The sequence below is a fragment of the Canis lupus genome, chromosome 5 (assembly GCF_048164855.1).
Source record: "Canis lupus baileyi chromosome 5, mCanLup2.hap1, whole genome shotgun sequence".
Classification (NCBI taxonomy): Eukaryota; Metazoa; Chordata; class Mammalia; order Carnivora; family Canidae; genus Canis; species Canis lupus.
Genome location: NC_132842.1, coordinates 7,001,785 through 7,017,708, shown reverse-complemented (window position 1 = coordinate 7,017,708; position 15,924 = coordinate 7,001,785). Strand labels below are relative to the sequence as shown.

At 44.1% G+C, this 15,924-nt stretch overlaps 1 long non-coding RNA gene across 1 annotated transcript; it reads right to left on the bottom strand.

Annotated features, from left to right (window-relative positions):
- Positions 1-7,442: 7,442 nt before the first annotated feature.
- Positions 7,443-12,789, bottom strand: LOC140632863 (uncharacterized). The gene is made up of 3 exons (XR_012030523.1): positions 12,567-12,789; positions 9,854-9,947; positions 7,443-8,397 (listed from the first exon to the last, which is right to left on the bottom strand). It is a non-coding gene; the product is annotated as an uncharacterized lncRNA (long non-coding RNA).
- Positions 12,790-15,924: the final 3,135 nt, after the last annotated feature.

Sequence of the window (15,924 nt, the reverse complement as noted above, 5' to 3'; positions counted from 1 at the left end):
TTCATCGCTCTCAGCCCCTGGCTGACTTTTGTTTGTCCATCATGACAACTTAATCACCTACCTTCCTTGTGAAGCTGCCCTAACCCCCATCGACCCTTCCTCTGGGCTCTCATGCCCCTTTGCTACTCATCTCAGTGAACTACCACTTATCTGTAAATTCCATGAAGACATCAGTACCTCAGCACCAGGTGCAGTGAGGGGTTACAGAACTGGTCCTCAGCAAATGCCCGTTAAACCTATCAGTGAATGCATGGTGCAGAATGGCTCTTCATAAAGATAAAGCTGTTTATTAGCTTTCAACTTTTGTTTTTTAAGATTTTATTTATTCATGAGAGACATAGAGAAAGAGGCAGAGACAGGTAGAGAGAGAAGCAGGCTTGCTGTGGGGGGCCCAATGCGGAACCTGATCCCATGACCTTGGGATCATGCCCTGAGCCAAAGGCAGATGCTTAACCACTGAGCCCCCCAGGTGCCTCTGGCTTTCAACTTTTGAAAATGAATCTATTTAAAGGAAATATGACAGAGATCCCTAGAAACTCACTTCTAATTTCAAGACCACTATTGACTGCTAAGCAACAAGAGTCACAAACCAATCAGGTAACAGGAAGCACTTCTCCCAACTTGCTTCCTTGGGACATTAGAAGGTGCTCTCCATTGGCTGCTTTGCAAATGGCCCTCCCATCGCAGGAGCACCCAACATTTCTCTCCTGCATGAGGGCTGGCACCAGGCAGTCCATGTGTCGGAGCAGTAAAACAATCTCGCATGAAGGGCAGCACGTTGTCCGTGGGCCATGCCAGCCCAAGGAAACAGTGCCGCCTTTGAGAGACACAAAGAGCCACTGTCCTTGCCTTTTTTTTTCTTCTTCAAAAACTGTAAGGGTCCAAAACTTGCTCTGGAGATAACAAAGACTCCTCGCAGACAGAGCAGAAGGCTGCAGTTATTCACCTGTAGAATTCAAGCCAAAACCAGCCCATAGGACGCAGCCCACAAGATTAGGGTAGTCAAACCTCCTTTTCACCTGGACTATAATCTGAAAGAAAAATAAGCTCTGCAGAAAACAGTCTATCCCCTTTTTCTCCCCCACCCCGCCGCCCTTTTTCTTAGCATCTTTCTGTTCTGGGCTGCCCTAGCCTCAGTGACAGCGAAACAGCTCCTGTGGGCAAGGAGGTCTTCTTGGTAACGTTGACCTCACATGCTGGTGTCTTCCACGATGCTTCCATCATGTTTACTTACTATAAAAACCTTAGGAATTATTTCAGCAGAGACTGAGTGACCATCCATAAGGGTAAGTCCCTCACTAAGTGGAAGGTTGGACTGGCTAGCCACTGAGATCCCCTCTTGGCTCTATAATTAGGGAACGTACGATTCATTCAAACCCATGGTCACCTGGTGGTCACATTAATACCAAGATGGCTCAACTATGGCCAGTGCTGCCATGGATTCGAGTGCAGAAGGCAAGGATTATAAGGAGAAAACAGATGAAAGAGGAAGGCTAAGAAATAGGGCTGCTGTGAAGAAGAAAATTGACTTAACAAATCTACACTGGGCACTTGCAATGTTTCAGGCACGGGCTGAAGGCAGAGCTGAAACTCAGATTTCTTTTAGATGAGCAGTAAAAACAGATCTGCACCGAGGCCATTATAATATAGTGGAATCAGTGCCGTGGTACTTCTGTGCTGTGCAGTGAGGAGGAGGGTCTGGAGGCAGCATAAAAGAAGACCTTTACTTTTTTTTAATAAATATTTTATTTATTTATTCATGAGAGACACGGTGAGAGGCAGAGACATAGGCAGAGGGAGAAGACATAGGCTCCGTGTTTGGAGCCTGATGCAGGACTTGATCCCATGACCCTGGGATCATGCCCTGAGCAAAAGGCAGATGCTCAACCACTGAGCCACCCAGGTGTGCCAAAAGAAGACCTTTCAACCAGGTAACAAATGAACTCAGGAATGAATAATGGCTGATTTAGGCTGGGAGGAGGGTACAGGAAGATATCCCAGGTATAGGAGACAGCAAATGCAAAGCAATAAGGGGAGAAAACATGGCAGACATGGTTCAATTCAGGTAGTTTCTTGGCATGGCTGGCATAGAGGATACATATGGGAGGATGACAGGAATCATGCTGGAGAAATAGGTAGAGGCCAAATGGTGAAAAGCATTCTCGCCATCCATAGCAGTAGGGAATTTACTGCAGTGATGGGAAGCAATGGGTTTCAGAACCATGGGGAAGAAGAGCTGCCTCCTGGTAGTGACCTGGGAGGTGGCAGGACTTCAGACAGGGAAAGAGACCACAGGTGCTAGACTTTTCAGCCATCACACATCCCCTCATGCCAGGTGTGGCAGGAGAGTTGACTGTAAGGCCCACATGGGCCAGGGCAATAGATAGCTCAAAGATTCACTAGAATCCCTTACCCTTCAGCCCCTGACTACATCCTGGTACTGTGTAAGGCTCGGGAACTCTGTTTAGGGATGTACATAAAAAAGCTTCTGAAGTTAAGTTTCCACTACCCAGGGGGTGGGGGCTCAGAGCATATGTGATTTTAAAGAAAATCACACACACACACACACACACACACACACACACACCCATCAGAATTTTTGGGTTGAGATTTATGCCTACTACATATATCATCTCATTTAAGACTCACAACACAGGTGCCTGGGTGGCTCAGTCAGTTAAGCATCCGCCTTCGGCTCAGGTCATGATCCTGGGGTACTGGGATCAAGTTCCACATTGGGCTCTTGCAGGGATTTTGCTTCTTCCTCTCCCTCTGCTGCTCCCTCTGCTTGTGCTCTCTCTCTCTCTCTCTCTCTGTCAAATAAATGAATACGATCTTAAAACAAAAGACTCACAATAACCTTAATGTGTGAGGTATTATTGTCCCTATTTTCCAGTAATTAAAATAGAGGTTACATAAAGATTGAGAAAATAAAACACTCTCATTCGAACGCTTCCTTTTGCAACTAAGGTCATTGAGGTTTTGGAAAAGCAAAGTGGGTCTTCGAGTTCACCAGATGGCGCCTGGAGGAAAGACTGGTTATACCAACTTATATATATATTTTAATTTTAATCTGAACTCTTTTTTTTAAGACTTTATTTATTCATTCATGACACACACACACACACAGAGAGAGAGAGAGAGAGAGAGAGAGAGAGGCAGAGACACAGGCAGAGGGAGAAGCAGGCTCCATGCAGGGACTCTGACGTGCGACTCGATCCCAGGTCTCCAGGATCACACCCTGGGCTGAAGGCGGCGCTAAACCGCTGAGCCACCGGGGTTGCCCTTGATTTTTTTTTTAATTTTTATTTATTTATGATAGTCAGAGAGAGAGAGGGGGAGAGAGGCAGAGACACATAGGCAGAGGGAGAAGCAGGCTCCATGCACCGGGAGCCTGACGTGGGATTCGATCCCAGGTCTCCAGGATCGCGCCCTGGGCCAAAGGCAGGCGCTAAACCGCTGCGCCACCCAGGGATCCCCTGATTTTGAACTCTTATTATGATTTACCCTTTATAGAGCTGACACATTTGAAAGTCAAATTTCGTGGAGATATCCTACTTTTGAAATAGTAATTATAGCCTAGGATGATAGGTATATGTTGTAGGGCATAAAAGTCCATAGGTCTAACAGGGATCAGCTCTTGCCGAAACTCCTATTGCAAGTTTCTAGGAGAGAGACAGCAAATAGGAGGAAAGAGGAGAGGGAAACTTCTGGAAGAGATGCTGCTGCGGCTGCTGGGGCAGGGAGGGCACCCAAGGGCATCCAGCCTATTGAGGCGTGCCAGCACCGCAGGTCAGCTGCCAGAACAAGCAGCCAGGCCAGTGGTCCAGCGTATCCTGGTTAGAGACGGAAGTTCCAACTCTGCTGTCAGTCTGCTCTCGGCTTCAAGAAGAAACTACTGTTTCTAAGAGCCTACTGTGTACCAGGAACTTTGACCAGTGTTATCTGATTTAATTGGAGGGAGAATACTCTGAGAAAGATATTTCCACTTAGCAGAGACAAAACCAACGATCAAAGAGTTTAGGGATCTTGACAAAGCCAGAGAACTAGAAACGGGAGGTGTTGAGATGCAAAGCCAGGTCTTCCTCTCCCCAAAGGCATCTGCTTTAGTTACCGCTCCTCCACCCCTGTTCCTCGTTCCAGACTGCCCTCCCTTACTGTTTCTGCACTTTTTAAAAGGGCTTTAGAAAAGGGCCAGTAAAACCTTCCATACCTTTCTGAAAATCGAGTGAACAACTGTAAAACTATTTTGAAAGAGAAAGATGTGAAATGGATGCCTGGGTGGCTCAGTGGTTGAGCATCTGCCTTTGGCTCAGGTCGAGATCCCGGAATCCTGGGATCGAGTCCCACTTCGGGATCCTTGCAGGGAGCCTGCTTCCTCTCTGCCTGTGTCTTTGCCTCTCTCTCTGTCTCTCATGAAGAAATAAATAAAATCTTTAAAAAAAAAAAAGATGTGAAATATATGCAAAGATATGTATGTATGTATCTTTACATAGATATTTATACGTAAAGATATGTATATATCTTGTAGTAAAAAGACACGTGGTTTAGATTTTGCATTACTTCGTGTCGGTGTAAGTCCCCAGGCTTGGTGTCAACATACAAAACCATTGTAATTCCATTTCTAGTACAGGAGAGGCAGGGAGAGGGATAGACACACTGTATCCCAAGGATTGTTTTTGGAAAGAAAAAACAATCCTTGGTGCACTAATCTTGAACTTGAGGAACCGTGCCTTTGTCGTCCAGCTGCTGCCTTAGAATCCTGTGTTTGTGTAACGGACAATCGCCATGGAAGTGTTTCATTTCATCTATTTATTATTCATATCCCTCCAACTTCCAAAGATAAATGCAAGGCATGGAAGGCATGGTTTTTGTAGTTGCTGCTTTTCATCTTCATACTCTAGTTCACACCACAACTCCTCTGTTGGGCTGATGCATCTGTTTAAAAAGTATGGAGCTAAAATACAACCACCAGTCGAGAGGGCTGGAGAAGCAATTACTCTAAAATTCAAATATTTGTATTTGATGCAGAGGTCTAACGGCCAGGACGTGCTGACCTGCGATCGAAGAGCTAAAGCATGAAAGTGCCAACCTTATTCTCTCTCCTGACTATTTCGCAGGGATGCACTGTTGATTTCATCTCTTTAATCTGCCTTGCTGCTTCCAAAGCCACAATTGTTCTGAAGCCACGCAAGGGCTGCAGTGATGAGGAGCCGGCCCCTGAGCGCAGGGAACCACTGGGGCCACAGATCCCCGCCGACCCTTTGTTCAGCCGACAGAGGATTCTCTCGGTGGCCAGCTGAAGGCCTTTCTTTGTGTCGTGATTGACAGACATGAATTAAATATCACCCCACTGGGCTCTCTGATTGGTGAATGACTATAGATTACAAGAATGTCTAGGGAAAATGGTGTTTCATGATAGGGGGACGAGACCAGAAAGGCAGGCTTTTTCCAGCTAATCCTGAACTTGACAACAGCAGAGACCTTGATTCCGGGCTCTTGTTTTTTCAGCTTGATCGGCCTTGTTCAGGCCCTGCAGAGAACAATCCTAGAATAGCCTAAGAGAAGAGGATGAAGCCAAAGGAAGTAAAAATTTGGGGAAAAGAAAAGGATTATTTTCTCGAAATGGCTGGTGTTTCTGGAGATGTGCTCTAAGGATTTCTATTCTAAAATGGGTCTGGCATTCTCCCTGGGGCATTTTGCTTTCTCAATTTATCAGAGTGGCAATTAATGTTCCTTATGCCAATGATATGCTCTGCGGAGTCCACTCTATTGGCGGCGTATAATGCACAGCCTTGGGCATAAACAGCTCTGCACACATGATCCTCTGGTTTTGAAAGCAGGAATGATGTGATAAGAAAGTATGGAAAATTGGAAGAGCAAAGAAAGACATCCCAGAGTGTTAGGTGACACGACATATATGTGGGTAACTAGAAAGCATGACAGAAACAAACCTGCCATCTAGTCTGAGAGTCTGAGAGCTGGGGGAGGTTTCCAGGAGTGTGGATTTCCCAGAAAGCTGGCTCAGCTAATGACCTCCCAAGACAGAAAAGGATGCTTGTAAGGAAAGTTCTCACAGCAGTTGGGGTAGGCATTATTTTCCTTGGTTTATATTTTGTGAATGGTATTGCACTGTGAAAGTACAGTACATTCCAAGGTGAAAGTAGCCTGGTTCTCAGGTCTGCCCCACAGATTTGCTCTCAGTAAGGCTGTTGGGAGAGAGCATTAGGGAGGAATCTTTTGCCTGGTTTGCAATAAATACTAGATTTGTTTGGCCGTTTACTTGGGTGCAAAGATTCTTTCTACAAGAGGAAAAGAAGGGAGAAGTAGTTAAGGGTGGGTCAGACTTCAGGCGGTAGAAGGAAAAAGGGTAAAAAGGTGACAAGCACAAAGAGGGATGGATTCTCACGAGGTATGGAAAGGTAGTATTCATATTAGATAGATATTAGGGATAAGCTAATAACCTTGTTTAGGAAATACATGGGCCCGGTCCAGGTGGGCAGGTGATCCCAGAATCCTGGGATATACATATACCCAGGTGGGAATACATATATCTACCCTATTTTGTAATATCCAATGGTCAGGGTTGCTGCTGAGTCCACAAGCCAGGCAGCTCAGCCACAGACAAACCTGGAACAAAGGGGTGGGAACAGATTAAAACTTGGGTACAGGATCCAGAAAATTAGGGGAAAAGCTGGGAAAACAGTACAAATCCAGGCAAGAAAATTTGGGCAATAGGTTGAGTCCATAGCACCAGGAAGATGCTCAAACCAGAGTTGTCTCTGCCTGGAGTCTGTAATGTTCCCTTAAAGAAGCAAAAGTGAATGTTGGCATGGCCAGGCTGAGTAGGCGGTGTGACCATATGGCTCCCGTGGGGGGTGTTGGAGGGGGTAGTGAGGGAGAAGCACAAGGCAGACACTTTAGTAGGAGTACAAAGCCAAGGAGCTAACCACCTACATTCTCTGACTGCTGGAAATGGCAACCTTCTTTTGGGATTAAAGTTTGAGGATTTTCAGACTCCTATAAATCACGATCAAAGTGAAGTCCTAATTTAGGGACTGCACAGTATGAGTGAACTGTTTGTGACTCTGGTAAATAGTTGCCTGGGTGTCTGGGCTATTAATGCAGCAATGCCAGCCCCTGGGGAGCCTTCCTAAACTAGAAGAGTCCTACTCTGGGAGGAAATGGGAGTAATAACAAATATGCTTTTTCAGTAGACCAACAGCTTGCTGATCTGTAGCATGGTACATCCCCACCCCTACCCACCATGTTTTTTTTTTTTTTTTTTTTTTTTTTCTTCCTAAAGCACACTGTGTTGCTAGGATGATTTATTAGCTGTGTGTCTCTTCGGCTCCTTCATGAATCCAAACAGTTCAGTCCTGATGTCGTGGCTATGGTGTCACTGAGGGCATGGGATTAAGTGGGTAGAGAAGTAGACTAGCAAGGGCAGAGTGTATTAGTTTGCTAGGGTGGCCATAAACAACATGCCACGAATCGGGCAGCAGAAGCAACAAATTTTATTTTTTCACAATTCTAGAGGCTAGAAGGCCTGAAGACCAAGGTGTTGGCAGGGTGTCTCTCTTTGGCTTGTAGAGGGCCAACTTCTCCCCGTGTTTTCATGTGTTCGTTCTTCTATGTGTATCCATGTCCTAACTTCATCTTCTCATAAGGACACTGGAAATACTGGATCAGGGCCCATCCGAAGGACCTCATCTGACCTTCACTGCTTCTTTAAAGACCTTATCTCCAAATGTGTTCTGAAGTACTAGGGTCGGGCACCCATCACATGAATTTGGGTGGTGATGGGCAGGGCACAGTTTGGCTCATAAGATGCCACTCATGACCTTCCTGAATACTCAGAAGATACAATTGCTTTGGGGTGTATAAGATTGTGGTGAAGTAGTTTTTATAGAAAAACAGAATGTTTATGGAACTATAACCCGTGATTTTCCATTTAACTGGTTACAGCCCCACTTACTGTCATAACCCTATTATTATCACTTACCATAAAATTATCATTTCAATATCAATAAATATTTATTGAATAAATGAATAACTCTTCTTTCTTGAAAACACCTGCCTTTCCTCGTTAGAAGGATTGGAAAGTTGAGAGATAGGCTAAGGTCTCAGGTTACACTGCTGATTGCCTCCTATTGAATGAGTTGTGGGCTGTCTCCAGTGGACAATAGAGCATCATAAATAATTCAAATTGAACAACCTTTGTCAACAAAATTAATAAAGTGCTCTTTATAACAGTCAGTTTAGTTTTTTCAAATCTGTTGGCTTGTCACTAACTCGAAAACTCCAATACCGGACGCTGTGGCTGCCGTGAGGATGAGGTCCTCCTCCTCGGAATGGAGAAGAAATGCTGGGCAAAGCCTCCTTCAAAATGAGTTTCTGTGGAAAATGCCAGATTGACTGGAATGTAGATAGGAATCCTTCATGTCAGGCTCAGTCCAGACTAGAGCCAAATCTGCCCTTGGTTAATTAATGGGCCTGCTCCATGCAAGCTTAAAGGTGGATAAGCTCTGAGAGACACATGAGTCTTGCCCTAGAAGAGTCTAGAATCAATCTGCTGGCTGTAGTCCCTGAAAACAAGCCCCTGCTCTGGAAACAGTTTTCCCTTAGCTAACACTTTGTCACAGACACAATAGCTGTGAAACAGCCTTATGTCAGGAGTGTCTCTAAGTCAACACAATACTTACAAGGAAGGGCAAAGTTGTGGATCAGATCCAGGAAATGGAGTGAAGAATTAAATTCTATAATATCTAATGGCCAGGGATAGATTATTTTTTTAGCTGTGATTTTATATATATAATATACATATATAAATACATATATATTTTATGTATGTATGCATATATTTATAATGTACATAATCATTTTGAGTGTACATTTTAACCATTTTTAAGTATACATTTCAGTAGCACCTACAGTAGCACTGTTGTACTTTCCTCACCACCATCCATCTCCAGAGCTCTTTTTACTTTGCAATACTGAAGCTCTGTACCCACTAAACACTAACTCTCCATTCCCTCCTTTCTCCATTACCTGGCAACCACCATTCCACTTTCCATTTCAATAAATTTGACTACTCTAGATACCTCATATAAATGGAATCATACAACATTTGTCTTTTTGTTGCTGGCTTATTTCACTTAGCATAATGTCTGCAAGGTTCCCTCCTGCCGTAGCATGTGTCAGAACTTCCTATCTTTTTAAGGCTGAAAAATATTCCACTGTATGTATATACCACACTTGATGTATTCACTCATTCATCAATGGATACATGCATTGCTTATACCTTTTGGCCATTGTGAGGGATGCTGCTGTGAACATGGAAATGTACCCGTATTCCTGCTTTTGACATTTTTGAGCATTTACTCAACTGCAGTGTCACTGGAAGGTTTGGTTCTTAGTGCCAGGCCTCTCAAACCCAGAGGGAACAATAAGAACAACCAGGGACACCCACCAAGCATCGGGACACAGGAGGGATTGGGAAGAGACAACTTGGCAAACATGATCCAAGTCCAGTCAAAGGACCTGTGCAGCAGGACTCTAATCCCAGCGTCATTAGGAAGGATTTTTGTTTTTGGATTATGTACCTCCATTGGATCTACAGCTCTGCATCTATTCTAACATCTGGGGTCAATTTCCCACTGCTACATTGTTATTCATACATGTACCTTAAATTCCCTACTAAACTGTAAATTTCCAGAAGGTGTCTATGCTTTACTCATCTTGGACACCCCAGTAGCGCCTAGTAGAGTCTCTGGAGCATAGCCTGTGGTTAATAAATATTTACTAGATAGTTGAACCTAATATTTAACATTACAGAAACAGAGCTACTTACTCATTTCCTGGAATTCTTCAAGGAAAGCACCGCACTCATATCAGCTTAGATGTTATTAATAGCAGTTGAGTAACCAGAGGAAGTAATAATAGCACTGTGGGAAAATTAGGCCACATCTGAAATACCATGTGCAAATTCAAGCCTGCCTTAGAGAGTCTCTATCGATGAATTGGGGATAATCTAGAAAGAGCTCAGGGGAAGGGTCAGCAGAAGCATAAAGACTCTAGAAGCTATCAGGTGAGAAACAGTTGAATAATTGACTGTTAACCTTGGAGACAAGAAGACTAAAGAGAGAGATATAATAAATATTTGGAAATATTGAAAAGGTGTTCTTGCAAAAAAGAAAGCTCAGTTTTGATCCAGAGAAAGATCCAGAACCAATGGATTTGAGAGCAAGAAAGCAAGATTCGATGTAAGAGAGAACTGTTAAGCTTTTAAATTTGAGCTCTTCAACAATGGAATGGACTGATTGATAAGATAGTGAGTTCCTGTTAACACAGATAGAAATGCAATAGAAAGGGGAATACAGGGACACCTGGGTGGCTCAGTGGTTGAGTGTCTGCCTCTGCTCAGGTTGTGATTCTGGAGTCCTTGGATCAAGTCCTTTATCGGGCTCCCTGCTGGGAGCTTGCTTCTCCCTCTGCCTATGTCTCTGTGTCTCTCATGAATAAATAGATAAAATCTAAAAAAAAAAAAAAAAAAAAAAAAAGAAAGAAAGAAAACGAAAGGGAAATACAGACTAGATCCTGTAGATTCTTCTTTGACCATCATGGTTTTTATTTCCAAGCCTCAAATTGTTTCCTTAAAAAAAAAGTCCTGCCCAGTTTCAGAAATGCAATATGCCCTCATCTCTCTGAGAATATTACCTCTGTGTCCTCAGGAAAATAAAAAGCTTCCATTTACTGAGTTTGGCACAGTTCTTTGAGATGTTAATTTTTCTCAAATGATTGACCATTCTTAGCTGTGAGCTCATTGTGGTAGGCGGAATCTCTTTGTAGCCTATGAATGTTTTCTCTACTTCCTAGCATTCTCAAGCACTAAGTGGGACATATTGTCAGCAAGGTGTGCTAGTAGTTAGTCTTCTGGCCATAGGGATTCCCCATGATATCTGGATGTTTCCAAATCTCATATTCATTGCCCCTGCCTAAAGGCAGAGCTTCTATTTGGCAAGGAGGAGTCAGACCTTGATCCATCTGACTGTTTCTACCAGTCATCCCTAGCTTTGCCTCTGGGCTCCCGTCTTGCTCCTCATCACTTGTACCTCCAAGAATGGGGTTGGTGAATCTGAGAATTCCAGAACGTTTTCTTCCTTCTAAAACAGTCTTTTATGGTTTTTTTGTTTTGTTTTGTTTTGTTTTTGGAAAGCACCTTCATCTTAGAATTCCAATCCTATCTGCCTTCTCTTATTTAGAAATTCCTTTTTATTTCTGGTCCACCGAGAATATCTCTTCTTGTTTTCCAGTTATACTGTGGGTTTATTATTTTAAACATGTAACTGCATTCTGTCATTTTTAGGCATCTGTGCGCAGTTAACCATCTTAATTCAATCTCCTGTCCCTTCCAATTCTAAATGTTATAATTTTATAGATTCAAAAGGAAAAGTAAACAGAAAACACACAGTGCTTATAAAAAGAACTCATTTTAAAATGTTTTTTTCCAATTATAACAGTAATAGCAGAGATGAAATCCAAGATCATTCACAATACCAAATTCAACTATCATAATACAAGTCACTGCTAATATTTTGAAATATATGTAGAGTATACATAAATATGACTTATACAAGGAAGGGCAAAGTTGTGTATGATACTCTACTTATATGACACGGATACATAAAATGAGAATAAACTCTCCAAATTACCTTAACTGTCTCTTGAATTCCCTCATAAACTGTTATGTGATTATTTCTGTTATTATGCCACATATAAATCTCTGGTTACCTTTTTCTCTTTGAACTCTTTCTAGTTTTTCTCTTTTTTGTGCATTTTGTCTTGTAATTAAGTGTTCCTCTTTCACTGGCTGACCACAAGAGATTTGTTTCCTAGACATTTTGTTCCCTTCACTATGAGTAGCAACCTCTTCAAGGTTTAGCAAATACAAAAACACAGCATCTGCCCATGCTAGATGCCTGGAATGATGTGTGTCCACTCTGTCTTTTAAGATTAATTAACTTTAATTTTAATTACAGTAAGTCATGAAAATCATTTTAGAAATCTAATAGTAATTCCCATTCTTCCTAATTTATAGCATAATTTTTAAAGATTTATTTGTTTATTTGACGGAGGTGGGGAAGTGGGGGCGCCCATAGGGCAGAGGAAGAGAGAGAAGCAGACTCCTCCCTGAGCGGGGAGCCCAAGGTGGGACCCTGAGATCATGAGCCAAAACCAAGTCAGTACTTCAACGGACTGAGCCATCCAGGTGCCTCTATCATAATTTTTGAGTGAATCAATATTCAGAATTTGCATTATTATGACTATGTACTTTTTTTTTTTTTTTTTTTTTTTGGCTGAGCTAAGTGGAATAACAGGATTACATTCCTTTTCTTATTCAAATTTAAACAATGTTCCTGGAGTTATAGTTATACTGAGCCCTGGCTTGGGAGGCAGCGTGGCTGATGGACGGACAGATGTGCCCATCCCTACCCTCCCAACCGGGGCTAGACTCCACAGTAAAGTAGGGGCCGGTGGCCTCCGGGCTGCCCGGCCCCCCGCACCCCGACTGCAGCCTCCTCGGAGGGCTCCTGTTGCTGCTTCTGCCTCTGCTGTGGGACGGAGGATCCAGCCCAGGGGAGCCCTCCAGGCTCCCCGCCTGTCCTAACCGCGTCCGAGGCCCGGCTCTTCCGCTCTGGGCCTTGGCAGTAGCGCAGGCTCTGGTTGCTGGCGCCCCTCGGGGTGAGGCTGGGGTGGGACGCGCCGGGAGAGGCCTCCTGGGGGGGGCGGGCCACCCTCCAGCGCCCCCCCCCCCCCCGCTCCCCGCGGGGTCAGTTCGGTAACAGCCTAACGCGCGGGCCCCGTGCGGTAAGCAGCGCGGGCTGCAGGAGCTGGGGGGCTCCCCCCATCCCCGATCCCCGAGGCCCGGGAGGAGTGTGGGCTGTGCAGCTGCCGCTCCCCTGCCTGCCAGGGCCGGGCCGGGCCTCTCCCTCCCCCGAACAGGGATGTGTGCCTGACTCCAGGGACTTGGGGAAAGCCCAGCTGCCAAAACTCAAGTCGCCTCCGCTCCCATCTGGGCGGCCGGGTGTCCCCGTGCCTCTGCCTTGGGGTCCCAGCAGGCAGCTCGTCCCCAGCCAAGGCCCCAGCAGAGGAGGACGCACAACCCTACCTGTCCTCCCTGGGCCTGCAGGCCTGGAGTCCAGAGCCTGGCCTGCCGGTGTTTATTGCATCCTCTGGGCCCCCAGGTCTGCGGTCTCTGCCCCCAGGCTCCTTGCCACCAACCCTGGTGGGACCTCCTGGACCCAGCCGGGAAGAAGGACATGCTGTTGCTGTGGTAGGGGGGCGAGTGGGTGGGCAAGTGTGCCTCCTCCCCTCCCTCCCTTCCAGGAGCCCGACTCTGCTTCTCCTTTTCTGCCCCGGAAATAAACTCCCCTGAAGGGGAAAAAAATATTCCTGCACTTATTAATTGACTATTTTTTCCTTAATTTGTACAATCATTAATTCTAAATATTCTGGTAGCTCCATAATATGCCTCTTGATTCTGTTTTGCTCTCAGTCCAATACATTAGTTTTTGTCTGTTTGTTTGTATCCAGAAAATCTCCCTGGAACCTTCCCTTCTCATATTCCAGCCTGAACAGGTTGGTTTCTAGGCCTCCCGGACAGCTATCATCCTGTGTTAGGTATTTTGGTTCCTGTGATTTCTGTTTCATGGTTTTCTCCCATATTTTACAGAAGAAGAACATCATTCAGTATTTTTCTGACAAGAGCATATGAAAAGCAAAACATCTGAAAGTTTAAATATCTAAAAAGATCTTTTATTCTATCTTTATATGTGGTTAATAATTTGGCTGGACAGAGAACTCTTACACCAGAAAAGAAGTTCCTTCGATTTTTTGAAGGCAATGAATGATCCATTGACCTATAGCTTCTGCTGTCCTTCTGAAGAAGTCCAATGTTGTTTTGATTCCTGATACTTTTTATGTGAACTGTTTAATTTTCCCTCTCCAGGCATTTTTAGGGTCTTCTCTTTGTTTCTGATGTTCTAAAATTGCCCAGTGATACTTATGGTTTGGGTCCTTTGTGGTAGGTGCTCATCAATGCCCTTTGAAATTTAGAGGATCAGATTGAAAATGATTTTTTCTTTCCCACACATGTGTTCATGTGTCTGTGTGTGTGCATGTATACGTGTGCGCATGTGTGTGTGTGTGTATGTGTGTGTGTGTACCTGTGTTTGCAGGGGGAGAAAGGCAGTCTGGCTATACAGGGAAAGGAGAGAAGCTGAACTGTATATGCATTCTTTTATCTGTGTTTTCTTTGTAAGTCTCACCCAACCTTTTATGCTACTTAGCGACTCCAAGATCTGAGTTTTTCTAGGGCTCTGGGAGGGCAAACTGACCGTCTTCTCTTTGTTGTTCCCCTGAAACCCATTTAGGTGGCTAGGTCCTCCATTCTGCATAAAAATCTCATCTATCAATTTTTTTGTCTTCTGAAGAGATGGTCATATCATTCGTTTGATTTCATGGACTTTTTACTTTTTTATTTCTGGCATTCTGTTATTGACTTATTAGGCTTGTGTTAAACCTACCATATTTTACAAGAAGTCTAAAGAGGTTTTAGAGTGAGTATTTGAAGGTGACAATGGCCATCGTGTGCTATCAAAGGAGTTACTGGGGAATGTATCTGAACAAGGCAAAGAAAGGGATATTGTGTTTCTTTTTTCTTTAGTAAACTCAACTTCTCGCCTCCTGGCAGCAAATGATATAAATGACAGAAATCAATTCTAGCTTTCCTCTCTTGCCTAAAGTCTTATCTGCTCCTGACTTCCCCAACTCTTCTTTGCTTGTGGACAACTGAAGGATTTATTGTTTTACACTTGGACTGACCAATAAAAATGGGGCAAGGAGTCATTTGGAGGGCTCTTCTACAAATCTGACCTAAATACAGAGGTTGTTAGGGTAGTTAGTTCTAGTAACCAGATGTTACTAAATTTTAAGGGCACTAGGCTCTGAATCCCTCCTCTTTTTTTTTTTACAAAAGCAAAGGCAAGAAGAAATTAAGATGCTGACCCTGTGATGTCATCACAGCTGTGTTGACATCTGATGTATTTCTGATGATGCGTTTGATACACTTTCTATAAGAATTATCTTTCTAATTCAGAGCAGCATATCTCTCCTAGAGTTGCTACAGGCCCACGCTAGAACCAAATTGTGTAGGTTTGAATCCTGGCTCCATCGTTTCTTAGCCCTGTGACCTTGGGCGAGATACAAGTCTCTCATTCTCTCATCTGTGAAATGCAGATGCAAGAAGAACAGCCTCATCAGGTACCTGTGAGCATTAAAATCAAATAATGTCTGAGGCATTGTGTGTTTGCTATGATCATTGCTGTTGTTATTTCAAATGACAGGATGTTGAGGTTGTGACTTTGGTTTTAAAGAAACTCATTAGAGAAAAACACAACTGAGTGGTCTGGAGCAGCCTTGGTTGATCAAATACAAGATAGGGAGCTAATTCCTTAGCAACCAAGCCTCAAATGACATTCAGGAGACTCCTTTTTGAGACACATCATGTTCCATTTCTGTATAAGCTGTTTTCCAAGGTGAGAAAGTTCGAGTTTGCCTAATAAAGCAAGTACTCCGGATGTGAATAGAGTGGGTCAAGGGGACGCCTCATGTGCCCACGTGATATCCCTAGATTTCCTCTTTCCTTCTCTTCAGGAAATCCCCTTTCTTATCTGATTCTTCTTCTATAAATAGATGCAGTATGTTTGGAAGGCCATGACTAACTTGGGATCTGGAGAGGAAGGTCTGTGAGAAGTGAGATACTTTGCTCTGGCTTATCTGCAGCATTGAGCTCTTGCCCAGTGCTGAGGGAGGTGGGGCTCTGGCAGGAGTGGGGGGCCTGCACATACAGGCCAGAGTGAG